This window comes from Geotrypetes seraphini, chromosome 9, assembly GCF_902459505.1.
Source record: "Geotrypetes seraphini chromosome 9, aGeoSer1.1, whole genome shotgun sequence".
Lineage (NCBI taxonomy): Eukaryota > Metazoa > Chordata > Amphibia > Gymnophiona > Dermophiidae > Geotrypetes > Geotrypetes seraphini.
The window spans coordinates 38,622,878-38,650,862 of record NC_047092.1 but is presented as its reverse complement, the minus strand read 5'-3'; positions in this window follow the sequence as shown (position 1 = coordinate 38,650,862).

Below are 27,985 nucleotides of genomic sequence, written 5' to 3'. Positions count from 1 at the left end.
CTACAGCTAAAAGCGGCTCTAGGGACCAAATTGGTTGTCTGTTATATCCGAAAGTCCGTTATATCCGAAAGTCCGTTATATGCGAGTCCGCTATATGCAGTGATTTTCTGCATGTTCATAAAGGTGCACAGCCGGCACCAGCGGACCTTGTCCACTATAAACGATATTCCATTATAAGCGAGTCCGTTATAATGAAATTATACTGTATATTCATCCACTGAGGAATCTTCCTCATATTAGATTATCTTCCTCCTCTACTGGAAACTAAGTGTCACTGACATCTGATTAATGGAGATAATAAAAATGTATTCCTATGTCCATAATTTCAGCGGGCTTAAAGTAGGTATGTGAATTAACCACACATTGCTAAGCTGCTGTATCTACACTTCTTAGTTACATTCAGTTCCTATTAAATTCACCTTCACTCAAAGAGAATTCTCACAGGGCTGATTTATTAATTTTAACTCTGACCCTCTTTTTTTCTCTCACAAATTTCTTTTTCTTTTAGATTAGTCGTCTGCCCTCGTCACATTCAGTAAACACCTGAGACTGGTTTTAACCTTTTTTGCACCATTCTCAGAGACGCTGGGTGTTGACAACTTCTCACAGCTGCGATCAGAAACCAAGAAAATGTGGCAGAAAAATAGAGAAGTCATCCCTGTTGTGTTAGGTGCCTGGTCATGATGAGTTTCCAAATGCATCTTGATATGTTTCCTGTGCATTATTATAAGTGATGAGAGTGTGGCATGAGGCTGCCTTTGGAGCAATGCAAGTGACAAGATCAGATAAGAACATAAGAATTGCCGCTGCTGGGTCAGACCAGGGGTCCATCGTGCCCAGCAGTCCGCTCACGCGGCGGCCCCTAGGTCAAGAACCTGAGCCCTAACTGAGTCTAACCTTACCTGCTTATGTTCTTGTCATGCAAGAACTTGTCTAACTTTGTCTTGAATCCCTGGAGGGTGTTTTCCCCTACGACAGCCTCCGGAAGAGCGTTCCAGTTTTTCATCACTCTCTGGGTGAAAAAGAACTTCCTTAAGTTTGTACGGAGTCTATCCCCTTTTAAATCTACTACACTAACCAAAGTCCTCAAATTCAAGGACACAAATTTCAAAGAAATGGGAGACTTCGTTCACCAGGCGCTACAAAGCCAAGAAGAAACCAATAACGTGGAAGACATGTGGTCGACTTTGAAAGCAACCATACAAGAAGCAACAAACCGCTATGTAAAATCAGTAAGTAAACGGCGAAGGAACAATAAGCCACAGTGGTTTACTGTGGAGATCTCAGACCTGATCAAGGAGAAGAAAAAAGCATTCATCTCTTACAAACAATCAGGGAAGCAGGACTCTAGAGCAGACTACCTGGCCAAATCAAAAGCCGTCAAAACAGCAGTCAGGGAGGCTAAATTCCTCATGGAGGAGTCTCTAGCAAAGAACATCCAGAAGGGAGATAAATCCTTCTTCAGGTATATCAGTGATAGAAGAAAAAACTCAGGCGGGATTGTACGTCTTAGGAAACCAGACGGAGACATGTGGAAAAGGATTCGGAAAAAGCCCAACTATTAAATGAATACTTCTGCTCAGTCTTCACCCGAGAAGCGCCAGGGCTCGGCCCTCAGCTACAGACAAGGGTTGGCTCAGTTGACCCGTTTAGTAACTTTGAGTTTACGCCCAGCAGTGTCTACGGTGAGCTGTTAAAGCTCAAGGTTAACAAAGCAATGGGGCCGGACAACCTGCACCCCAGGGTGCTTAGGGAGCTGAGTGATGTCTTGGCGGAGCCACTGTCCGCGCTCTTCAACCTCTCCCTTAGTACAGGCAGCGTCCCGTTGGACTGGAGGACGGCTAACGTTATTCCACTCCACAAGAAAGGCTCAAAGATGGAGACAGCAAACTACAGACCAGTGAGTCTAACATCGATAGTGAGCAAACTAATGGAAACTCTAATCAAACACCAATTAGATAAGATCCTGGATGAGGAGAATCTACGGGATCCCCGACAACATGGATTTACTAAGGGGAGATCCTGCCAATCCAACCTGATCAGCTTCTTTGACTGGGTAACGGGGAAGCTGGATATAGGGGAGTCCCTGGACATCGTGTACCTGGACTTTAGCAAAGCATTCGATAGCGTACCACACCGCAGGTTACTGAGCAAGATGAGTTCTATAGGATTAGGTAACACATTGACGAAATGGGTTGGGAGCTGGCTTGGAGGTAGGCTCCAAAGGGTGGTGGTGAACGGCACCCCCTCCGAAATGACGGAGGTGATTAGTGGAGTACCACAGGGCTCAGTCTTGGGCCCAATCCTATTCAACATCTTTATAAGAGACTTGGCAGAAGGGCTTCGAGGTAAAATAATATTATTCGCCGATGACGCCAAACTGAGTAATGTAGTGGGCAAATGCACAACAGACGAAGATTCAGTGCCCGACAACATGATGCATGACCTACTCCTACTGGAGCGATGGTCTAGGACATGGCAACTCAACTTCAATGCCAAAAAATGCAAAGTTATGCACCTGGGCAGCCAGAATCCATGCAAGTCTTATACCCTTAATGGCGAGATCCTAGCAAAAACGGTTGCAGAACGAGACTTGGGGGTAATCGTCAGTGAGGACATGAAGTCTGCCAATCAAGTGGAGCAGGCTTCGTCCAAAGCAAGACAAATCATGGGCTGCATACGAAGGGGTTTCGTCAGTCGTAAGGCGGAAGTCATTATGCCATTGTATAGATCCATGGTGAGGCCCCACCTGGAATACTGTGTGCAATTCTGGAGGCCGCATTATCGCAAGGATGTGCTGAGACTGGAGTCGGTGCAAAGAATGGCCACCCGGATGGTCTCGGGACTCAAGGATCTACCATACGAAAAACGGCTTGACAAATTACAGCTATACTCGCTCGAGGAGCGCAGAGAGAGGGGGGACATGATTGAGACGTTCAAGTATCTTACGGGCCGCATCGAGGCGGAGGAAGATATCTTCTTTTTCAAGGGTCCCATGACAACAAGAGGACATCCGTTGAAAATCAGGGGCGGGAAACTACGAGGTGACACCAGGAAATTTTTTTTCACTGAAAGAGTGGTTGATCGCTGGAATAGTCTTCCACTACAGGTGATTGAGGCCAGCAGCGTGCCTGATTTTAAGGCCAAATGGGATCGGCATATGGGATCTATTCACAGGGCAAAGGTAGGGGAGGGACATTAAGGTGGGCAGACTAGATGGGCCGTGGGCCCTTATCTGCCGTCTATTTCTATGTTTCTATGTTTAGAGCGTGCCCTCTCGTTCTCTCTACCTTGGAGAGGGTGAACAACCTGTCTTTATCTACTAAGTCTATTCCCTTCATTATCTTGAATGTTTCAATCATGTCCCCTCCCAGTCTCCTCTTTTCAAGGGAGAAGAGGCCCAGTTTCTCTAATCTCTCACTGTACGGCAACTCCTCCAGACCCTTAACCATTTTTGTCACTTTTCTCTGGACCCTTTCGAGTAGTACTGTGTCCTGCTTCAAGTACGGCGACCAGTGCTGTTCTTAACTCAGTCCTCAGGACACATCTAGCCAGTCAGGTTTTCAAGGCACCCACAATGAATATGTATGGTGTAGATTTGCATATAATGGAGGTAGCATATGTAAATTTATCTTATGGATATTCACTGTGGGTGTTTTGAAAACCTGACTGGTTAGAATTATCCTAAGGACCGGATTGAGAACCCTTGCTCTAGAGCACTGGTTCTCAACCCTGTCCTGGGGGACACCCAGCCAGTCGGGTTTTCAATATATCCCTAATGAATATGCATGAGAGGGATTTGCATATAATAGAATTGACAGGCATGCAAATATCTCTCATGCATATTCATTAGGGATATCTTGAAAACCCGACTGGCTGGAAGTTCCCCCAGGACAGGGTTGGGAACCACTGGTCTAGGGGAACATTAGCATTAAATATGAGAGACAGGTATCTCCAGCATATCCTAGCATAGGAGTGAAGTTTATTGCTGTCACGATGATATGTGTAAATTTAATACATTTGGAGACATTACCCAATACAAAATGCCTCACTGAACAATTCTAGTTGCTTTTCAGCTTTTCACAAACATATTCATGGGAAAAAAATGGTGTCTCTGAGAGGTGATAGCATCGCTTACAGACATGAGTTTCAGTCAGTGCCCCTGCACAATATTCCACAGGGAAATCTCATGCTGCAGCATTTTGATATCCTTACTAGCAGCAAGAATCAATGTGAAAAATCTGAAAGATATACAGCATCCCATGGTGTTGCATAAGTGTCCTTAAAAATATATATGTGCACACTGCTTCAAAACAGTGGACAACATTATAGACTTCTTTGATGTCATAACAAGGAGTAGGGCAAAGTTGTGTGCTCTCAAATTTCCTGTTCCTCCTGGTGATAGACTATGGTGCTTATTTTCAAAGCATATGGACATCTCAAATAGCAGAAATAGATGTCCATGTGCTTACAACATCCAAGTATCAATTTTGCAAAGGCAGAAATGGAACATCCAACACTGCACTACATTCAAATACTAGGAGGGCATGTTGTGGGGTTGTTTTGGTGAGATTAGGGAGGGCTTGAAATCTAGACATCTAAAGTGATTACTGAAGGAGAAGAATCATCCATGCCTAAAAAGAAGGCATGGCCAGGATACAAAAAGTATCCTGATTGAGCAGCTGTCTGATGGAGGGATTAAGGTATGACATGTACAAATCCCAATCCCAATCAGTCCTCCAGTAGCTGCTGTCTCCTTCCTTCTCCCCTGAAAGTAAATTAGAAGGGGATACCAGGTTCTATGTCAGCTTCAGTTATTATGGGTATTCTTAACAAAGCAGAAAACAAGTCTGAGAAGTAGCCAAGTGATTGGTGCATTGAACTAAAAAAAAGTGTGGGCCTCATTAGAAAATGAATGGCATTAATTGAAGAACAAGGGCCATTACTAGGCAGATTTGCAGAGTCTGTGCCCCGTATATGACAATTTGGTTTAGAATGGGCTGGGGAGGGCTTTGATGGAAACTCCAGTAATTTAGAACATGAGGAAAGTGCTGGGCAGATTTTTATGGTCTGTATCCCACAAATGATAGGCTGGAGTGAGATTTGACGACAGCTCCAGTAGTTGAAACCCAAGGTATAAACCTTTGACAGTAACTCCAGTAGTTCTGGGCAGACTTCTACAGGCTAGCACCCAGTAATATCAAAGAAAAAAGATGATTCAATTTAAACATGAATTTTTTTAATGAGTGTAACTGTTGAAAATTTGACTTCCAAAATCTCGGCAATTGACTCCCGACTCTCTGCTCTGGAAAAAAAAATACCATAAAATTGACAAGGTGGCTGCCCAGCAGAAATGAGATCATTGGGCAATCGAGTCTCTAGAAGAGCTCTGTGAAGATTATGGTAATCATAGTCACCATAATAATCTTAGAATCAATGGGCTGTATGAACGACCAGAAGACGATCATCCAGTGCAGTTCTTCGAACAATGGCTTCTGAAGGTTCTCAATATTTCCTTTGAGTGCCTGTTCAAAATTGAAAGGACCCACTGAGTTCCCGCGCAAGCACCACAAGGAAATAAAAAAAACACATGTGGTGGTGCTTAAAATACTGCAATATCCTCAAGTAGAGCAGATCTTGGCTAAAATACAATCAATGCAAAATCTTCAGTGGCACGGCCAGCATATTTTCTTCTCAGCTGATTTTACCAGAGAAACCACAGTAAAGTGCAAACAATTCTTAGCACTGAGACCTCAACTGAAGGCCCTGGAAGCATGCTATAGTTTCCTGATGCCAGCATGAATGAAAGTCACATTTCAGAACAAAACTACAATATTTACTTCTGTGGCAGAGCTACAAACTTTTATTGTGGAACAAGAATTCCTACTGTGTATGGACTGAAGACTGGTCTGAAGGGAACTTGTTTTCACTATTCCATTCGTATTGCTGAGTATTATTATGTTTATTTTCATTACGATATATTTCATGAGTGCTTGGTATGCTTCAATATGTTCTACTCGATGTTAGATGTGTTTCATTATAAGTAGGGCTTCAATTCATAGTTGAGTTTAGAATTTTATACATGGGGATGGGGAGAAGGGCTTTGTTTGTTATAAGTGGGGTATGAGTGTGTATTGCTGTGGTGTGTACCCTTTTTTCTTTTTATGGAACACTTTTATTCATTGTTAAATACTGCATTATATATATGAGGAAAGACTAAAACGGTTAGGGCTCTTCAGCTTGGAAAAGAGACGGCTGAGGGAAGATATGATTGAAGTTACAGAGAAATATTTTTAAAACCAATAGGAGGAAATTTTTTTTCACTCAAAGAATAGTTAAGCTCTGGAACGTGTTACCAGAGGATGTGGTAAGAGCGGATAGCATAGCTGGTTTTAAAAAAAGGTTTGGACAAGTTCCTGGAGGAAAAGTCCATAGTCTGTTATTGAGAAAGACATGGGGGAAGCCACTGTTTGCCCTCAATTGGTAGCATGGAATGTTGCTACTCCTTGGGATTCTAGAATCTTGCTACTCTTTGAGGATTCTGCATGAAATGTTACTATTTGTGGTTCCGGAATCTTGCTTACTCTGAGATAATGGAATATTGCTACACCTTGGGTTTTGGCCAGATACTAGTGACCTGGATTGGCCACCGTGATGGGCTTGATGGACCATTGGTCTGACCCAGTAAAGCTATTCTTACATTCTTAGGTTTGCATTCAGATCTAATTCTCCATTAATGTTTTCCTTATTTAGAAATGGGAGACCATAAATTTGCTTTTTTAAATGTCAAAGGAATCTCCCATCCCATAAAACATAAGAAATTGTTGTTATATTTTAAACATCTGGGTGCATCTATAATTTTCCTATAGGAGACTCATCTTAATTGTATAGAGTCTAAGAAATTACAAAAAGAGTGGGTACACAATTGTTTATTCTCTCCTGCTAATAATGGCCGTAGAGAAGGAGTCGCCATATTATTATCTCGTAGACTTCCATATAAAATTGAAACACACAGTCATGATGAGACTGGAAGATGGATATTGGCAACGATCATTATAAATTCCTACAGATACACATTAATTAATGTATATGGACCTAATTAGGATGATCCTAGTTTCTATAAGGCCATTTAATGCAATTATCTCAACACAACCTTGACTATATTATTTGTGGAGGAGATTTTAATATGGTCTTAGATGCACATCTAGATAGAAAATTGCACAATCCCTATAAATCCTACAAGGCTCATTTGATTTGGTTACATCTCATCAAAGACATGTCTCTCACAGATATATGGCATTTATTTCATCCTTCTACTCTAGACTATACATTTCATTCTGTACCACATAACACTTTCTCAAGATTAGATTATTTTTTTATTTCTAACTGTTTAGTCTACTCTGTGATTTCTTCTTCTATAGAACCCCTCCATATTTCAGAACATGCCTGTGTCACTGTTACCCTTACACTCAATTACCCAAGCTCCCATGCCCATACTTGGAGGTTTAATTCTGCCCTTTTAGAAAATAAAGGAGTCCTTTTACTAAGGCGTGCTATCCAATTTAGTGCGCGCTAAATGCTAAGGCGCCCATAGAATATAATGGGTGCCTTAGCATTTACCGCACACTAATCTTTAGTGCACACTAAATCAATTAGCACGCCTTACCACCTCTTCTACAAAGCCGCGCTAACGCCTGCCATTTGGTAACAGTCCCGAAGCCCATTGAGATTTATAGGGCTTCGGAGCTGTTGCCACGCGGCAGCCGCTAGCGATGCTTTGTAGAAAAGGGGGTTAGTAAAGGGACCCCAAAGAGTTTCTAGCTCAATTACAAAACTGGACTACTGAATATTTTCATTTTAATGACACCAATTCACTCCCTTATCGTGTAATTTGGGCCACCTTTAAGGCACATATCAGAGGTGAAATTATTAATTACTCATCTCAAAAATCTAAGGCACAAAAACTAATCTTACAGAATCTAGATGAACATATTAAAAACTTGGAAGACAGTTATATTAATAACCCTGATTCTGCCATTAACTCTCAATTGCATAAACTTAAATATACTTACAATACTATCTTGCCTCAGAAAGCTGGTATATTGTTTTATAAGCAAAGTGCATTCTATTCTATGCTGGCCAATTATTTAAAATACAAGCAAAAAGCCACCAAAATCCAGGTTCTTAAAGAAGATGAATGGTTAATTACTAAACCCTCGAAATTGTGGCACAATTTCTTAAATTTCGTAAATCGATATAATCCTCTGGAGTCTCTGCTTCTAAAGATGATATTCAGGCATTTCTTAGTTCCTTGACTCTGCCCCATTTAAGCCTCGCACAATTAAAGGAACTTGGATTCTCCTCTGACAACAACAGATATTTTGCATGCTATTAAACATCTATAACCTAAAAAAGCACCTGGGAAGGTGTCAGGTCAAAAGCGCGCTGGGACAAAGGCGCGCCCAGACAATTGAGCGCAGCGCGGAGGCGCACACCGCTCAAAATTATTGTTTTTAGGGCTCCGACAGGGGGGCGTGGGGGGGGAACTCTCCCCCACTTTACTTAATACACATGGTGCCACATTGTGGGGGCGTTGTGGGGGGTTTGGGGGTTGTAACTCCCCACATTTTACTGAAAACTTCACTTTTTCCCTGTTTTTCCCAATTTTCATAAGTATGTGTTAGTTTTTCATTTCCACAACATTTGCTAGTGGTTTCACTCTGATTCCACTATCCTTCTCCCAGTTTGGTTATCTCTAGAATCAGAGCAAGTACAGCCTTTTCCATTGCAAGCCTTACTCAGATCTCCAAAGCTCCCCTTCCTCTCTAACACTCCCATTGTAGCTGCAGCTATTAAAGCTTTGCAAGCCTATGATACACAGACTTTCCTATATTTGCTACATATGGGGTATTGGCAACAAAAAGTCCAACAGGACAATGAACCCAAAGGTATAAACAACACAAAAAAAGTGGGAATGGACAATAAACACTCCACCGAAGATCACTGATGTAAAACCAACTTGTTTTATTTCAATGAAGGACACATGTAACAGCTGTGGACCCGACACAGCACTGTGTTTCGGCGTCAGAACAACACCTGCATCAGGGGTCACTGTAGCGTTATAATTCACAGGTCCTTAAGTCAAACAAGGCTAAATCTAGCTGGCGTGCAAACATAGCCAAAAGTGCACATTTCCCAAAGCTGACATATTACAATTAATAAATTCAGAAAAAATAAAATTTTCTGCCTTTGTTATCTGAGTGTTGCTTTGGTCCCAGTGTCTCTCATCTGCATTTTCTTTCCTTAACTGTCTCCAGGGTCTCCTGATTTTTCATATTTCTTCTCTATTTATCCCATCCAGCTTTCTTATATGCCTCTATCTGTCCTTTCCATTGTTTCACCTCTGTGTCCCTGTCTCTTTGCTCCCTTCAAAGCCTGCATTCCTTTTGTGTCCCACTCCTGTCCAGGGTCTCCTGATTTTTCATATTTCTTCTCTATTTATCCCATCCAGCTTTCTTATATGCCTCTATCTGTCCTTTCCATTGTTTCACCTCTGTGTCCCTGTCTCTATGCTCCCTTCAAAGCCTGCATTCCTTTTGTGTCCCACTCCTGCCTCATGACTAGCTTCTTTCCTCTTTCTTCCCTTCCTCCTATACCCCCGACCCCACATTTACTTTCTGTATCTTTCTCTCCCTCCCTCTGTTTGGCCAGCATTTATCCCTCAGTCTAGTCTCCACATTTCCCTCCACTCCCCCAGTCCGCCATTTGCCCCCTCTCTTCTCTTATTCGCCAGGTCTCATTCTTTCTCCATCTCCCCCCTCCCCCAGCCTCCAATTCCAGCATATTTCTCCCTCGCTTCCTCTTCTCTTTTGCTCCAGTTCTCTCTTACTATTACCTCTTCTCCCCCTCCCATGCCTGGATCTATCATCTCTCTATCCTCCTTTTGTCCGGGTCCAGCATCTATCTATCTGCACCCTCTACTCCCACTGGTCTTTTAAATACTGCAGCAAGTCACATTGAAATCTGCTCTGTCTGGTGTGGCCTTTCTTCTTTTGCATCCCGCCCTTAGGAAGATGCATCAGAGAGGTGGGATGCACACAGGAAAGGCCCCGCCAGACAAGCAGCATCTTTCAGTGCTGCCTCTGCTGCAATACATCATATTTGGAAGACCGATGGGGGAGGGGTGCAAGTAGACAGATGATGGACCTGGGTGTGGGGAGGATAGAGAGACGATGGACTCAGGTGAAGGGTGGGAAGGTGGAAGAGAAGAAGAAGGGAGGGTGAAATTTCAAGCAGCCATTCCAGCTTAATACTGAGCAGCCCTAGGCATTTAGCCAGGTTTCCTTAATGGTATCTATGCCCCTAGGACTGGGAGACACAGGACTTATTGAGGAAAGGGATTTTCTTTTTAAATCAAATCAAGCTATAGAGGCTACTTTATAGATAGAATCAACGAACATTGGTTAAGCATTTGTCAACTAATTGTCTTAAACCCTCTCTCCTGATATGGCTTTCTAGTGTGTCTTTTATATACTTCTCAGTCTCTGATTCATTACCAACTTTCTCCGTTTTCTATGGAAGGTGTAGGGCAAACTGCTGTTTTATGTTTTGCTGATTTTTAAGCATTAAAATCCTGTTAAAAGCACGAACATAGTACCTGTTAATACATAATCCACGTCCATTACCACTGATGCTAAGAGGTTTGATATATCAGTCTCAATGTTCTGTTGCAAAATTTTTTTTTTAAACCCACTATAAAAATAAATGTCCTCTTAGCTTAATGAAGGGATTTGCATTGTGCACATAAGGCAGCCTATCTCCCTCATATAATGCACAGGCGCATCCTCTTTTCAGCCTGAGAGCAAATTTAAGATGCACAGCAATCCTGCAAAACTAGTTGAATCATTTCATCAAGTCTGAAGCATTACGACTGTTGCAAGCCTAAAAAGGCAGACCAAAGTATTGCTTAAAAGTAAGACCGATGAGACAGACATTCCTTTCCTTACTAATAACGTGCAGCTGACTGGGAAAATTTGGTGATTTCATGATGCACTAAACAATAAATGGGCTGAAATTAAAAAAAAAAAAAAATACTTACACATCTTCCTGACAAAATAAAAAGATGGCAAGAGCATAATTGCATTTATGGCCCATAACAATATACTGTATTTGCTCTATTTCAAACAAATGTCCTTTGAGCTTTAATCAGTTCCTAGCTATTTCAGAAATTGTCTTGCTGGTACAGTGGGGAAAAGTATCCCATTAGGAGATGCTATAGCTCTCTCAATTATGCAGAAAGATCATGCATAATCTCACATTCAAGTAATTCAGAGCCTTAACCCAGAAAATCTATAAATATTATTTTGCTGCAAATGAGGAACTGATGTAATATTTCTCCATTTTTTTCCCCTCGTTCTTTCACTTGGTGCCTATATGTATGCAGAGTGCAGAGTCACTAACACTTAAGCAAAGTGACTGTTATAGTTGCTTACATAAATGCAAGTTGGGTACTGCGCAGTATTTTATAACTTGTTCATAAATTTAAGGGCATGTACAAGGGGAGCTGCATGGGCAGGCATCCGCATGTCCAACATTTACCTGCGTAACTGGTTCATAGACAACGGCGCGAAAGACAAAAGCGCGCGCCGACAATTGAGCGCCGCGCCGCTCTAAATTACAGTTTTTAGGAGCTCCGACGGGGGGGTTTGTTGGGGAAACCCCCCCAGTTTACTTAATAGACATCGCGCCGGCATTATGGGGGGTTTGTGGGGTTGTAACCCTCCACATTTTACTGTAAACTGAACTTTTTCCCTAAAAACAGTGAAAAAGTTCAGTTTTCAGTAAAATGTGGGGGGTTACAACCCCCCATACCCCCACAATGCCCCCACAACGCGGTGCGATGTCTATTAAGTAAAGTGGGGGGTCCCCCCCCACGCCCCCCCCCCGTCGAAGCGCTAAAAACAGTAATTTAGAGTGGCGCGGCGGCGCACGCTGCGCTCAATTGTCTGGGCGCGCCTTTGTCCCGGCGCGCTTTTGACCTGACACCGCATAACTTACAAAATATTACAAAATATATGCTAAAGTGTTGCATGTAAGTGGGCATGGCCAAATGTAGGTACACAGATGCCATCATATGCTAGTATTCTGTAATGGAATCTGAGCACCCAGACTTCAGAGGGTGGTGGTGAACGGTACTTTCTCTGAAACGTCGGAAGTGATCAGTGGAGTGCCGCAGGGCTCTGTCTTGGGTCCGATCTTATTTAATATCTTCGTAAGGGACCTGGCTCAGGGGCTTTGAGGGAAAATTATTATTCGCCAATGACGCCAAACTATGCAACATAGTAGGCAAAAGCACAGTGCCCGACTGTATGATGCAGGACCTACTCTTACTGGAACATTGGTCCTCAACTCGGCAACTAAGTTTTGATGCCAAAAAGTGTAAGGTCATGCACCTTGGCAGCAGAAATCCATGCAGAACTTACACCCTAAATGGTGAGGCCTTAGCAAGAACTGCAGCAGAACGGGACTTGGGAGTGATCATTAGTGAAGACATGAAGACTGCCAATCAAGTGGAGAAAGCTTCCTCCAAGGCTAGACAAATGATGGGTTGTATCCGAAGAGGTTTTGTCAACCGGAAGCCTGAAGTTATAATGCCGTTGTACAGATCCATGGTGAGACCTCATCTAGAATATTGTGTACAATTCTGGAGACCACATTATCAAAAAGATGTGCGGAGAATTGAGTCGGTTCAGCGAATGGCCACCAGGATGGCCTCAGGACTCAAGGATCTCCCATACGAGGAAAGGCTGAGTAAATTGCAGCTATACTCACTCAAGGAACGTAGAGAAGGAAGACATGATTGAGACATTCAAATATGTCACGGGCCGTATTGAGGCAGAAGAGGATATCTTTTTTTCTTAAAGGACCTATGGCGACAAGAGGACATCCGTTGAAACTCAGGGGTAGGAGATATCATAGTGACACCAGGAAGTATTTCTTCACCGAAAGGGTGGTTGATCATTGGAATAGTCTTCCACTGCAGGTAATTGAGGCCAGCAGCGTGCTGGATTTTAAGAGAAAATGGGATAAGCATGTGGGATCACTTCAAGGAAGAAATTGGGGGGGGTCATTAGAGTGGGCAGACTTGTTGGGCCGTGGCCCTTTTCTGCCGTCATTTTCTATGTTTCTATAGAATATACATTCATGTTCAAATTCTATATTTGATGTCCTATATGACTTGCACACGCGACTTCTTTGTTGAACAAGCCAATTGGTGCCGATAGCTGGCAATTAACATCTAATAATTGAAGCTAATTGGCACTAATTAGAAGTTAAGTGCACAACTTTGTAGGTGCGTCCTATAAAGGCCTTAGGCCCCTCCCTAGTGCATCCCATAATGCACCGAGAAGGGGCATCTGAAAAGGGGGTGTGGCGTGGACATTCCTAAAAGCTAGATGCACTGTTATATAACACCCCTAATCCACACACAACTTAGGCACAGGTATTTAAGCTGGGTTTTCCTTGGCCTCAATTGGTATGCCTAAATGTTATGTCGCGTACGGCCACTAAGTGCAATACTATACGAAGCGGATATCTTATATAGAACCACATTATGCGCTGTTCTAATCAGTGCCTTAGCATTTAACATGTGCTAATTGTTAGCACGCACTAAATCGATTAGCACGTGTTAAATTGTTTAGTGCGCCTTAGTTAAAGGACCCCAATATTTGGATTAAAATGAAAAATCCCATAGATGACACAAGAAACTATCCAAAATAAAAAAGTTTGGTCTTCACCCTATAGTGCTCTTTTACTGTGCTGGGTGATTACTCTTCTGGTATGTATAAATTAGTCAGATGGGTAATTATTCAGCCACCTGTTTGTTCTTTGTTTAACGGAGGCTTTTTTCAAGCTCGGTATAAATTCAGCAAACTCTTGGATTTCAGTTTGTTAGGCAGAATAAACCTTCTGACAGCTCATTTTACAATTTACACAGAGGTGGACCTGCCAGCCGGAGGGAGGACCCATCCAGCTGGCCATCAAAAAAGGTTAGAGGGGGCCGAGGGTTCGGATGGGGTTAGGAAGGGGGGTGTCCGGAAGGGGAGAAGTGGGGGGTCCGGGCTGGGTGATCTACGAGGCTTAGGGGTGTTCTGGCAGGAGGGATTGGGCATCCCTCCTGCTGATGGTCTATGGGGGGGTTCTGGCAGGAGGGATTGGGCATCCCTCCTGCCGTGATCTATGGGGGGTTGCCAGGCAGGAGGGATTGGGCATCCCTCCCGCCGTGATCTACGGAGGGGTTGCCGGGCAGGAGGGACTGGGCATCCCTCCTGCCGTGCGATCTATGGGGGAATCCCAGCAGGAGGGATTGGGCATCCCTCCTTCTGGTAATCTTCATGGGGGGGGGGGAACGGGTTGCCATTAAACTTATTGCGGCAGGGAGATCCCTTGCCGTGATAAGCTCAGCGGCAACCTGATTCTCTAACTGGCATCAATAACATGGACATCAGTTAGAGACTCAGGTTCTTTTTAGGCGTGCTTAGGCGTGATTCTGTATAGGACGCCTGTTGGCTTCTGAGACCGGGCGTCCTATACAGAATCCGTGCCTGAATATCCAGGAATAAAGCTGATGGTAGTCAAAAGATTGTTGATTGCTGCTGGCTGAATATCTACAAAATAATTACCTATATACTGTGTATACTGTAATATGCAAACTCTTTGTAACCACAGAAAAGCACTAAATCAAATCACATCTCCTTTCTTTTCCCTAATATCCTCATCATCTTAAGGAATTGTTGGGATTATTTCTGCCTTATTTACGAGGAAATAAGGTTATACTGTGAGGAGTTAGGTTTCTGTATATATCTAGAATATCATAAGAATTGTTGGCTTAGATACTCCTTAAAATATAGAAATTTGTAATCTCAAAGTTAAGCCCCAAAATTGTACTTCCCATTCTTTTCTTCATGTTATTACTACTGTATTTGTTGCAGATTACCTGAATACATCCACCAAATACAGTTCTCTACAGTATAATTCTTTAAAGCTTTCCCCTTTCTAATATTATCTTAAAATAATATAAGCTGTGGTGGTGGTTTTTTTTGGTTTTAAGTCTGGTAAGAATAACTAGAATCATAGTCTCCTTTAAGCATGGCCTGCTGTCTTTAACTTGATAAGCCCACCTTCACGACCATTTTCTCACCATAAGTTGCATTTCATGTGTAACTATTCTTTATAGTCACAGTAAAATCTATGAAATGTCTTCCTGTTAATGGCATTCATGTCATAAATGGCAAAAGCTTCAAGATTTAATCAGATCATTACCACTTAACAAGGGACACTTGTGGTAGATGAGATTTGACATTAGTAAAGGTTTCAAAGTTGTTAATAAACTTTCTCTGACCAAAAGTTCTTCCATGGCATGTTTAACCTTTTAGTGTAGCTAAATGTTCTCTCCTAATCTGCTTAAAATTGAAGGTCTCTGCTAATTATCTGCTCCTGGCAATATTGCTGTCTGTAGCACTTCAGAAGTTTCCATAAAATCCAACCTATAAACCCCTAGGCCAACTTTGATCATTCTTGTCTACTCCATTTGTAAATCTGATGTTATAATGACATTGCTGCCAATTTTCAGATAACCTGTGTCACCATATTTACCTCAGAGCTTGTGTTATATTTCTTACCTGGAAGCATTGCACTACTAATATGCAGTCTGATGCTCTCAGAGGGCTGCTCTTATAGGAGATGAAACTGGTGCAGAACCACCCCCAACCCCCTCCCCCCAACACACACACCCCACATACACATCTCCAAAGACACAAATCACTAATAACCTCTTAGAAGTCGCAAGATTGGGTGGTATAGAAGAATAAAGTTATTATTATTCAGAATGTGGAAGATCACCATCGCTGTTCCCTTGATCTGCTTATAACAAATCCCTTGAAAACAACATTAATTTTCTTTTAGGGCCAAAGAAGTCAACACGATAATGGAAACAGGCGGGACCCTTATCACCTTTGATGTTAAGAGTGTCTGTCAGAATATTCAAGGCCCGATCTTGGGGTATGTTGGCATACAATGCCTTGATATCAAAAGTAACCAAAATTATATTTGTGTTGTCTGCATCGAAATCATGTAATAAATTGATGAAATGCAAAGAGAGGGCCATGCCTCCATGCCTCCAGTGATCATCTGCTCAGTTTGGTTACCTTTTTGGCACTTATTCATTATTTAAACGGTCTAGCCTCAACCATCCACTGTATTTGTGGGCTCCTTTCTTTATTGGCAGCCCGATGTCCTAATGCCACTGTACAGAACCATGGTGAGGCCTCATCTGGAGTACTGTGTGCAATTCTGGAGACCACATTACCGTAAAGATGTACTGAGAGTTGAGTCGGTTCAGCGAATGGCCACCAGGATGGTCTCCGGGCTCAAGGATCTCTCGTACGGAGAAAGGCTGAACAAATTGCGACTATACTCTCTCGAAGAACGTAGGGAGAGGGGAGACATGATTGAGACATTTAAGTATATCACTGGTCGAATCGAGGTGGAAGAGGATATGTTCTCTCTTAGGGGACCCTCGACCACAAGAGGGCATCCGCTACAAATCAGGGGCGGGAAGTTTCATGGCGACACCAGGAAGTATTTCTTCACCGAAAGAGTGGTTGACAATTGGAATAAGCTTCCAGTGCAGGTGATCGAGGCCATCAGCGTGTCAGATTTTAAAAACAGATGGGATGCCCAGGTCAGATCTCTAGGAGGGTAGAGTTAAGGGGATGGGTCATCAGAGCACAATATCTCAAAGGGTAGCTAGGAGGGAGGGTCAATAGAGTGGGCAGACTTGATGGGCCTAGGCCCTTTTCTGCCGTCACTTTCCTATGTTTCTATGTTTCCATATAGAAAAGTATGTTTTCAAAATGGCATTATACATGTCTTGACTATCTGTCGGCAGATACATCTCTAGATTCTGAAATATCTACATACACATGTATATGTATAGACATACAGTAGATGGCTATGCAGCCATGATTCCTCCAACAGTAGTACCAACATTCAACCTTGTAAAATGGATGCTCCTGTCATATATAACTGATGCATTTTTAGAACAGGCTATGTCAGCAGATCCTGTTCTACTAACCAAATTATAAAATCTGCCTTTGTGTGTACAGTATACAGAAAGTGGGGGTAAATGGACAATACTCAGACTGGAAGAACATCACCAGTGGGGTGCCGCAGGGCTTGATACTTGGACTCGTGCTCTTCAACATATTCATAAACGATCTGGAAATGGGTACGACGAGTGAGGTGATTAAATTTGCAGACGATACAAGTTTCAAGTTTAATATAAATTTGATCGCTTATTCAAAGTTCTAAGTGATGTACAAATCAGTAAAATTATAAAATTTAGGGGACTACAAAACAGACAACACAAACTAAATATTGTAAGACATATTAAAAACTAATATTACAAACATATTAAAACAAAAGGAAAGAAAGGGAAGAGAAATACATGTTGTTTGATAAGACATATATGGGAAACTACACTGGGAAGGGAGAGATCATGTACTTCAGAGAAGTAAAGAAATGCAATTGAAATAAGGCTACTAGTCAGGCTTTCTAATTATCAAATGCATCCTTAAAAAAAAAGCTTTTTAATTTATTCAGAGTAGTGAAGACGCAGGGAGATTGTGAAGACCTGCAACATGACATAACCATACTCGAGAAACGGGCAGCGACATGGCAAATGAGGTTCAATGTGGATAAGTGTAAGGTAATGCATGTCGGTATCAAAAATCCCATATAGGAATACAAGATGTCCAGGGCGGTACTTGGAGAGACCCCTCAGGAAAGAGACCTAGGAGTATTGGTTGAAAAGTCAATGAAGCCGCCTGCGCAATGCGCAGCGGCGGCGAAAAGGGCGAACAGAATGCTAGGAATGATTAAGAAGGGGATCACGAACAGTTCGGAGAAGGTTATCATGCCGCTGTACCAGGCTATGGTATGCCCTCACCTAAAATACTGCGTCCAGCACTGGTCGCCGTACATGAAGAAGGACACGGTACTACTCGAAAGGGTCCAGAGAAGAGCGACTAAAATGGTTAAGAGGTTGGAGGAGTTGCCATACAGTGAGAGATTAGGGAAGCTGGGCCTGTTCTCCCTTGAAAAGAGGAGACATGATCAAAACATTCAAGATAATGAAGGGAATAGACTTAGTAAATAAAGACAGGTTGTTCACCATCTCCAAGGTAGAGAGAACGAGAGGGCACTCTCTGAAGTTAAAAGGGGATAGATTCCATACAAACGTAAGAGTGGTGGTGAACTGGAATGCTCTTCTGGAGTCTGTTATAAGGGAAAACACGCTCTGGGGATTCAAGACAAGGTTGGACAAGTTCCTGCTGAACTGTAACGAACACAGGTAGGGCCGGTCTCGGTTAGGGCACAGGTCTTTGACCTGGGGGCCGCTGCATGAGCGGACTGCTGGGCGCGATGGACCACTGGTCTGACCCAGCAGCAGCAATTATTTATTTATTTATTTATTTATTTGGATTTCTATCCTGTCCTCCCAGTAGCTCAGAATGGTCTACAAATGAACATACACAGTGGAGAGTAAATAGACATATAAGTAATACAACAGGTTTAGTAATTGGATTTATAGATTTTGGAGAGAATTAAATACAGGGAGAGTATAGCAGAAAGAGAGAAGGGGGAAATACAGTAGTTTAGTTTAAGGAAAGTTATATGCGTTTAGATACAATTTGTTGGTGGAGAGAGTAAGAGAGGGTTGTATTGGAGTTTTGGGGGGGAGATAGGAGAGTGGAGGGGGGTGTAAGGGGGGGAGAAGACAGAGGAGATCTTTAGTTGAAGAGGAGGGTCTTTACCGATTTCCTGAAAGTTAATAATGAGTTCTGTTGTCTAAGTTGGGGGGGGAGTTGGTTCCAAAGGTGTGGAATGAAGTGGCTGTAGGATCGTTTGTGGGCTGTTTCTGTTTCTTATGTTCTTACCCAAATGCACTTATTGAAGCTGATTTAGGAGCAGTAAATCTATCTACACTGAGGAGCAAATTCTATAAACGTCATCCCGATTGTAGGCAGCGGTAGGCACATTTTCAAAAAAAACCAAAAACCAACAACCCACCTGAAGTAGGCACCTAAACTTTAGGCATCTATTGCAATTAAGGGAGATGCATCGGGACACTTAAGCTCGCCCAAGGCTGGGCATGGGCATGGTTTTGCCCAGATGTGGCCTACATTTCAAATAAATTATGCAATAACACAATCTATATACTCCACAAGGGTCCTCAATCAATACTATAACTCAAATGGCAGCACAACTTCACCACCATTAGCATACCCTTATGCCTTCAAGACTTTTAGTCAAGTTTCAAGGATCCTCAGCGGCACCACTTGGAGCTCAATAACATTTCATTGCTCCAAGCTTTATGTGTCTACTCGTCATCGAGTCCTGTTGTTATGTTAATTATCACGTTCTATTATTTACTCTTGCTTTCTTATATTATTTACTCTTGCTTTATATCAGAGTTTATATAATATTCAGATTGATATTTAAAAGCTGTTACATAGCTTTTTCGTGTGGCCTCTGGCAAGGGGAATGTCAAACCGACATGTTTCGCTATAAGTAGCTTTATCAAGGAAACCCCCCCCAGTATTAAGCCGCCAGCACTAAGGACTAAGGACTGAGTGGTCGTACGTGCTGGCGGCTTAATACTGGGGGGTTTTTCTTGATAAAGCTACTTATAGCGAAACATGTCGGTTTGACATTCCCCTTGCCAGAGGCCACACGAAAAAGCTAAGTAACAGCTTTTAAATATCAATCTGAATATTATATAAACTCTGATATAAAGCAAGAGTAAATAATAGAAGAAAGCAAGAGTAAATAATAGAACGTGATAATTAACATAACAACAGGACTCGATGACGAGTAGACACATAAAGCTTGGAGCAATGAAATGTTATTGAGCTCCAAGTGGTGCCGCTGAGGATCCTTGAAATTTGACTAAAAGTCTTGAAGGCATAAGGGTATGCTAATGGTGGTGAAGTTGTGCTACATTTCAAATAGACACAGCTGCTGAGCTGATCACAGCAAGGAAATCTCCCTGCTGAGTGGCATAGCAGGGAACCCCCACTCCACAAAGTTCCCCGGCAGGAGGGTTGCTTGCTCCCTCCTGCTGCCAAACCCCTGCCCCCCCCCTTCCTGCAGTACACTGGACAGGAGGGATATCCACTCCCTCTTGTCCCTGAGCCCCTGCAGTATGCTGAGCAGGAGAGATGCCTGGGGGTAGGTCTAGGGCAGGGATCTCAAAGTCCCTCCTTGAGGGCTGCAATCCAGTCGGGTTTTCAAGATTTCCCCAATGAATATGCATGAGATCTATGTGCATGCACTGCTTTCAATGCATATTCATTGGGGAAATCCTGAAAACCCGACTGGATTGCGGCCCTCAAGGAGGGATTTTGAGATCCCTGGTCTAGAGGGTCTGGATTTTCCAAACAGAAAATCTGGTAACCCTAGGTTTATGCAGCTCTGTAAACTAGAGGAAACAATTTTTAAAAAGAGAAAAGTAACTGCTAGAGAAATCAATGATAAAAACAATACTACCAGATTATTAAATTCCACATTAAGCGGCCTACTGTATATATTAACCATGTTCCTATAAATACAAAATGGGGAGGGGCGCTTTCTTTATATAAGGCTCTATCAGGTTTTCAGGATATCCATAATAGATAATCATGCATCTCCCCCCACTAAATGCAAATCTGTCTCATGAATATTTGTTGTGGATATCCTGAAAATCTGGTTGGCTGGGGGGGGGTCTCCCAGAACAGGTTTGGGAACCACTGCTTTAAATCCATGATGTCTGATAAACTTCAAGAAAATAAATCAAAGTATATAATACAGTACAGAGTAGCTTCACGATTCTTCAGTTCACAGCACAGTAGAGATTTAGGTGATTGGCAAGAACTTGGTAGAAATCAATGCCTCAAATGTTTGCAGGTAAGCTTTTTGTAATAGCTTATTGTAAGCAATACATTTCATGAGAGTAAAGAAGGTACGAAAATTGCTCTGAAATAACATACAGATCTCTTCCTTCAAATTAAATGATGTTAAGCTATTTACATGCCCCACATTTGATGCAACGTAGAATTACTTTCCAGAGTATATTCTGGACCTCAATCTGTAATGATTGGGAGATGAATCTTTCCTTGGGGTTTTCTTTCCTGCTGGTTGTTGTCAAGGACATTTATGTCTTTCAGTATACATTAGTGATGGATGGATGCATCCCAACCTGATTTAAGTGCTGGGTCACATCTTTTTCCCATTTCTCTTTCCAAGAAAAATTATGAAGCACCTCCAAACAGAAGAAAGTATAAGCACTTTATAATGAAAGACTGTTGCATGCAGAATATTCTTTATGATTATGAGATCACCATATCTGTATAATCATTTACTGAAAAGGCGACTAGTGAATATAACTGCCATACAAAAAAAAAAAAAAAAAAAAAAAACAAGAAATGAGGAAGGTTTATTGGAGGCTTTAGTTATTTAGGAATCACATGGCATTCTTCCTCCCCTAATCCCACTATCCTGGAATTTTTCGAGACCTGACACTACCAGATCCGCACCTCGTTAAAAGGCATCATGTATGCAGGTAAATTAGGAAAATCCCTTTTCTTCAAATTCACTGAGCTTTGGAATAACCTCCCTGCCCCACTGCGGAACCTAGGCTCATTCCAATTATTCCGAAAGCATCTGAAAACCTGGCTTTCCTCCAAAACGTAAAGCTATTTAAAATGTAAAGCTAGCTATCCTCTTCATAACCTCTAATTTCTTATTATGTCCTTCCCTCATTTATTGAATTACCTGTAAACCGTGCCGAGCTCTATCTTTAAGGAGATGATACAGTATAGAAACTTAAGGTTTAGTTTAGTTTAGACTGATGATTATTTAGCCAGTGTGTGCAGTTAAATTTGAACCTTATTTTTATTTATTTATAATTCTTTCTTTTTTTTAATGACAACCAGTTGTTATAACTTAAGATGACAATGTTATGCTGAGTTCTTCAGGCACATGTTGGATCCCATACAAATAAAGCTGTTGTAGTCATCAACATAGTAAATGACGGCAGATAAAGACATGAATGGTCCATCTAGTCTGTCCATAAGTTATACCCATTTTTAAAAAAAACATGATTAAATTAACTTGTCTCTTCTTTGATATTTCTGGGCCATAGACTGTAAAGTCTGGTATTGCTGAACTTGCCGTCCAAGCTCATTCCAGCCTATCCAACCGTCCCGTTGTTTGCAGGATATCTACTGTACAGTCTGGTCAGTAACATCTTCATGTTCCAAATTAGTGGAGTTCCCACTATTGCCCACCCCAGCCCATACTACACCGAATCACCATATATGAGACATAGACCCTGCAGGTCTGTCCCATACCAGCCTTAGATCTTTAATTTATACCCTTCGTTTTCTAATTAAAGATCCTCTATTTTTATCCCATGCTTTTTTTTAATTTCATCACCGTTTTCCTCTCCACCACTTCCCTCAGGAAGGCATTCCAGGTATCTACCATCCTCTTCGTGAAGAAGAATTTCCTAACATTGCTCTTAAGTCTTCCTCCCTGTGACCTCAAATTATGCCCTTGAGTTTTACCATTTTTTCTTCTCTGGAAAAGATTTGGTTCTATATTAATACCTTTGAAGTATTTAAACGTCCATATCGTATCTCCCCTGTCCCTCCTCTCCTCCAGAGCTATATGCATGCCAGTTTGATTACTAAAGAAATGTGTAGCTTATGATTGCTTTGTTGCCTTAGTATTACTGATGTATCTCTTTGGAACTTTTTTAGTTCCTGATATATCTATTTCAGGCAATAAGTTTTGTTCCATGAAGTTCTAATATGTGGGGCCAAAGAGCGCTGTTAATATTTCATTGTCAACAGTGGTCCTTCTGACACCATTAAGCACTGTTCTGGCATCTACTATGCTGAACAACATTGCTGTCAAATAGCTATGTGTCCAATTATCTTTTCCAAAACAGAATTTCAAAAATGACTCTGTGCAATCCCAACTTTTAAATCTGATTTAGAAAAGAGCTGACATTAGACAAAACTGAATGTGCTTTTTTTTTTTTTTTTTTTTTCAAAATAAGAACTCCAATTGACATTTGCAGAAATGTCATATTAACCAATTATACTTGGTCCAGCTGTTAAACATCAGTTCTGGGGAATAAGAACAAGGTATGACCCATGTGTAAAGCATTTATCATGATATTTTTGTTTAATGGTTAGGGCTTTTCAGTTTGGAAAAGAGATGGTTGAGAGGAGGCATTATAGAAGTTTATAGTGAAGTAACCAATCTCTTATTTTCTTTGAAAGAACAAACTAAGGCCCCCTTTTACTAAGTCGCGATAGAGGTTTCTACCACGGTCCGGGGCATTAAATGCTCCGCCGCTGCTCCAATGCTCATAGGTATTTTATGAGCATTGGAGCATTTAGTATGCCGGCCGTGGTAGAAATCTCTACTGCAGCTTAGTGTTCAGAGCTGTTAAAAATGCTGGCCACCAGGGGATGAATATTGGCCCAGTTATTATTTGCACATTTGCCCCAAAATTCTATAAAAAAAAAAAAAAAGCGATAAAAACTGCATGTACAATGTTGGTCACGTACCCAAAATGTGTGCACAATTGAATAACAAAGAGACATAACATTGCAAATTTTATATGAAAATATAACCAACTAAGACACTCAACAGTGGTATGTGATTATATCTTATTGGGGAATAGCCACAGAAAGTGCTCACCTGCCACGCCTCTGGAACAAACTACTTACCCACATAAGATCATTAGAAGGCAACAAAAACTCACTTCCTCCCTTGACCCTCTTCAAATGTGCGCCAACCCAAATTTTCCAGAACTTCTGAGAAAGAGCACCAACGCTCCACTGTCTCAATTCTCAAACGCTGGTGTCCTTTGTCCTACCATGCCATGGATTGTTGCACTTTGTATTGCCCACAGAATACCACAATATTGAACCATACACATCAGTATTTAGGCCTCAGAAATGGAGCCTACGCACAATAATACAGTCACAAACTGAACCAATCCACGTAGATTATAGCTCCTGCTCCAATCATTGGCCAATAGAACCCTTATACCTTTCAACTGTGGTTTTTTTATAAACAACTCTACATCAAATACTGTGTGTAATATCAAAAATTTTGAAAAACTCGACCACAAAAACTTATCTCATTTGTTTAGCAGTCCATGTCCATACGCCAACGCGGCCAGCGTCTCACGGGAATTACGTACATCCGCTGCATCAGGGCCACCTGGACATTATCACTATAAATAAATACAAACAATACCCAGTTCACCTTCACGAATTCAAAACTTTTTTTCACCTATTTTTCTTTTTTCATTACACTCATTACAAAGAAAAATAGGTGAAAAAAGTTTTGAATTCGTGAAGGTGAACTGGGTATTGTTTGTATTTATTTATAGTGATAATGTCCAGGTGGCCCTGATGCAGCGGATGTACGTAATTCCCGCGAAACGCTGGCCGCATTGGCGTATGGACATGGACTGCTAAACAAATGAGATAAGTTTTTGTGGTCGAGTTTTTCAAAATTTTTGATATTACACACAGTATTTGATGTAGAGTTGTTTATAAAAAAACCACAGTTGAAAGGTATAAGGGTTCTATTGGCCAATGATTGGAGCAGGAGCTTTAATCTACGCGGATTGGTTCAGTTTGTGACTGTATTATTGTGCGTAGGCTCCATTTCTGAGGCCTAAATACTGATGTGTATGGTTCAATATTGTGGTATTCTATGAGTATTTTTGTATCTGTATTATATACCACAGGGTTATACTTTATTAGGTTTGATACTTTGTATTGCCCATCATATAATGCTCTATCGTACCAAGTCCTCTTCGGTGGTATAATGTATAACCTCCACTGCTATGCTTGGTCCAACCGTGCTATGTATGATATCTGACCATTCCATGTTTTGTCATACGTTTTGCCTTACTATGTTATACTGTCACCATTTCTGTCATACTATACTATAAGTTGTATCTACCATACTATCCCCCTCTTTCATGAATGCATAGCACAGGTTTTAGCACCGGCAGTGGCAGTAACTGCCCCGATGCTCATAGAATTCCTATGAGCTTCAGAGCAGTTATCGCCACTGACAGCGCTAAAACCCATGCTACATGTTCGTAAAAGAGGGGGTAGGTTTGCCCTACTGTGTCTACCATGCTTCGATTTCTCATGCTATGTCTGCCACACAATGTTCGCCATTTCATGTCTACCATGCTAGGTTATATCATGCTACACTTGCCTTACTATTTTTGCCATGTCGTGTCATACTAGGTTAGCCATTTTTGTCTTGCCATTTTTTGTCAATGTCCTGCCTTGCTATGTTTGCCATCACTTTGTATAAATGTGTTTTATTATGAATGTCAACCTGTAACCCGTTCTGAGCTCTTCTGGGAGGACCTCATATAAAACCAAATAAACAACAAGCTAATTAGTACCGATAATTGCTATTTTAACAAGCAATTATTATTGCTAATTAAAATCAATTACAAGTTACTTACCTTCATTTTATATACGAGTCAAAAAAGGGGGCGGATCATGGGTGAATCAGGGCATTACTTTAAGTTACGTGCGTAGTTACAGAATAAGGACATCTACACCTAAAATAAGGCTCATTTTCTTTGGTGCAAATGGTCATACCTAAGTTTAGTAATGATTCCTGGGTATAAGTGCTATTCTATAAATTCTTCGAAAGACCACAATTCCAGCTCATAGTTCAATCCCTTATACTAGGCCTACTGGATTACTGCAACATCCTCTACCTCCCCTGCCCTGCAACAATGACTAAACAACTACAAACAATCCAAAATACAGCTCTGAGACTCATCTACTCATTGAAGAAACATGACCATATTACAGAAGCATACATCGACTAACACTGGCTACCAGTTCAAGAAAGAATACTATTTAAATTCTACTGCATGCTATTTAAATCGTTAAATGGAGACAGCCCAATCTGCCTAAACAACCTCTTCTACCAAACTATGTCACCCAGACATAGAAAAACACACCCCCCTTTCACACACCCTCCAATCAAAGAAGTCAAATGGAAAAAACTGTATGACGGCCTCCTAGCAACACAAGCAGCAAAACTGGATAACCAAATCTCCAACCTACTGAAAACCACCCCCGAATACAAGATCTTCAGAAAAGAAATAAAAACGATACTCTTCAAGAAATCACTGAAACACTCTTAACATATCAATTACCTTCCATCTTCCTGCCTTCACCCCACCCACAGATACTACTAGTTCTTCTCAACTTCTCTTGAATTCACCAATCATCCTATATTGTAACCTACCATTTATAACTCTTTTGTAATCCGCCTTCTCAACTTCTCTTGAATTCACCAATCATCCTATATTGTAACCCACCATTTATATCTCTTTTGTAATCCGCCTTCTCAACTTCTCTTGAATTCACCAATCATCCTATATTGTAACCCACCATTTATAACTCTTTTGTAATCCGCCTTGAACCGCAAGGTAATGGCGGAATAGAAATCTCTAATGTAATTTAATGTACCTAACTTTAAGCACAGCTTATAGAATAGAATTTTATTGGTGCCATATATAGAATTTAGCCCTCGTTCTTGCAATTTTATTCTAATCAAAAGTGTAACCCACAAGCTATATATTATGGTAACAAGAGAAATCTTTGAATGAGTACGTTTTAGGGTTTTGAAGAAATGTAAGAGTATTATAATTATGATTTAAAACATAAGGTCTATATCATTTCACATCAGGACAAAAACATTGTAGTGTATAGACAGCTCAGCAGCAGCCTTTATTTACCTGCTTTCTAAGACCTTTGCTGTAGGAAGTAGATTAATCTATAATCCCTTCTTTTACTAAACCTCAATAGAGATTTGTACTGTGGCCCAGGCGCTAAATGCTCCAACGCTGCTCTAACACTCATAGAAATTTTATGAGCATCAGAGCATTTAGGGCTCATGGAAACATCTACCGCAGCTTAGTTAAAAAAAAAAAGGAGGTTAAAGAAAAAATAGGCCTATAAATTTTGAACTAACTAAACATTAATCAGTTATTTTCATTTCTGTATATGTGGGAGAACTAATCCTGAAAATAGGTATATATATTTCTCTCTAGCACTCTTCTGGGTTCTCCAAGGGAACAATTATTTTCCCTTAGAAGTGAAGTCTTTCCACCCAAAATTTGAATTTAACTGCAAATCCTTGACTTGTCCCTTTGTGCTAGAGTTGAAAATTACTACCATAAAACTGCATGTCAGTTTACTGCCCACATCCAGAAAGAACTGAATGAATTTCATAAAAAATGTATTAACAATTCCACTCCTCTGGTCACAGTGAGAGAACTGACATATTGCAAAAGCCTGAAAATAATTCAAAGAGAAAAGTGGGGTGCACCATTGGTTGGCTGGGTAGAAGAGCCTGGAGTGAAACGCAACCATGTTTCAAAAATTATAAGAAACGGAATTACTTTTCGGGCAAGAGCCTTTCCTATCTCTTGTGTATTGGCCAACAAAATTGCTCGCTTTAGAACTGATAGTTTCACTGTCATGTGTTTGTTTTTCAAGGCAAAATCCTAGGACATATGGAGGGTAGAAGCCCTAACTGCAGGTTGCCTTATCTCAAGAAAGATATAGCAGGACCACTGTAGAGAAGGTTCCAAGAAGAGTGACCAAGAATATAAAATGGTGCTGTAAGTTAGGCGTTGGGGGATGCCCTACCACCGCCTAATTGTTTTAATTGGTTCAATAGACGCAGTAATTGATTGCACTGATTAAAAATCAATTAGAATGCCATTAAAAGAAATGGAGGAACCCTAGGTACTTCCAAAATTGGCGCTTTTGTCCCAACTAAGGAGGTGCCTTGTAGAGTTTATGTC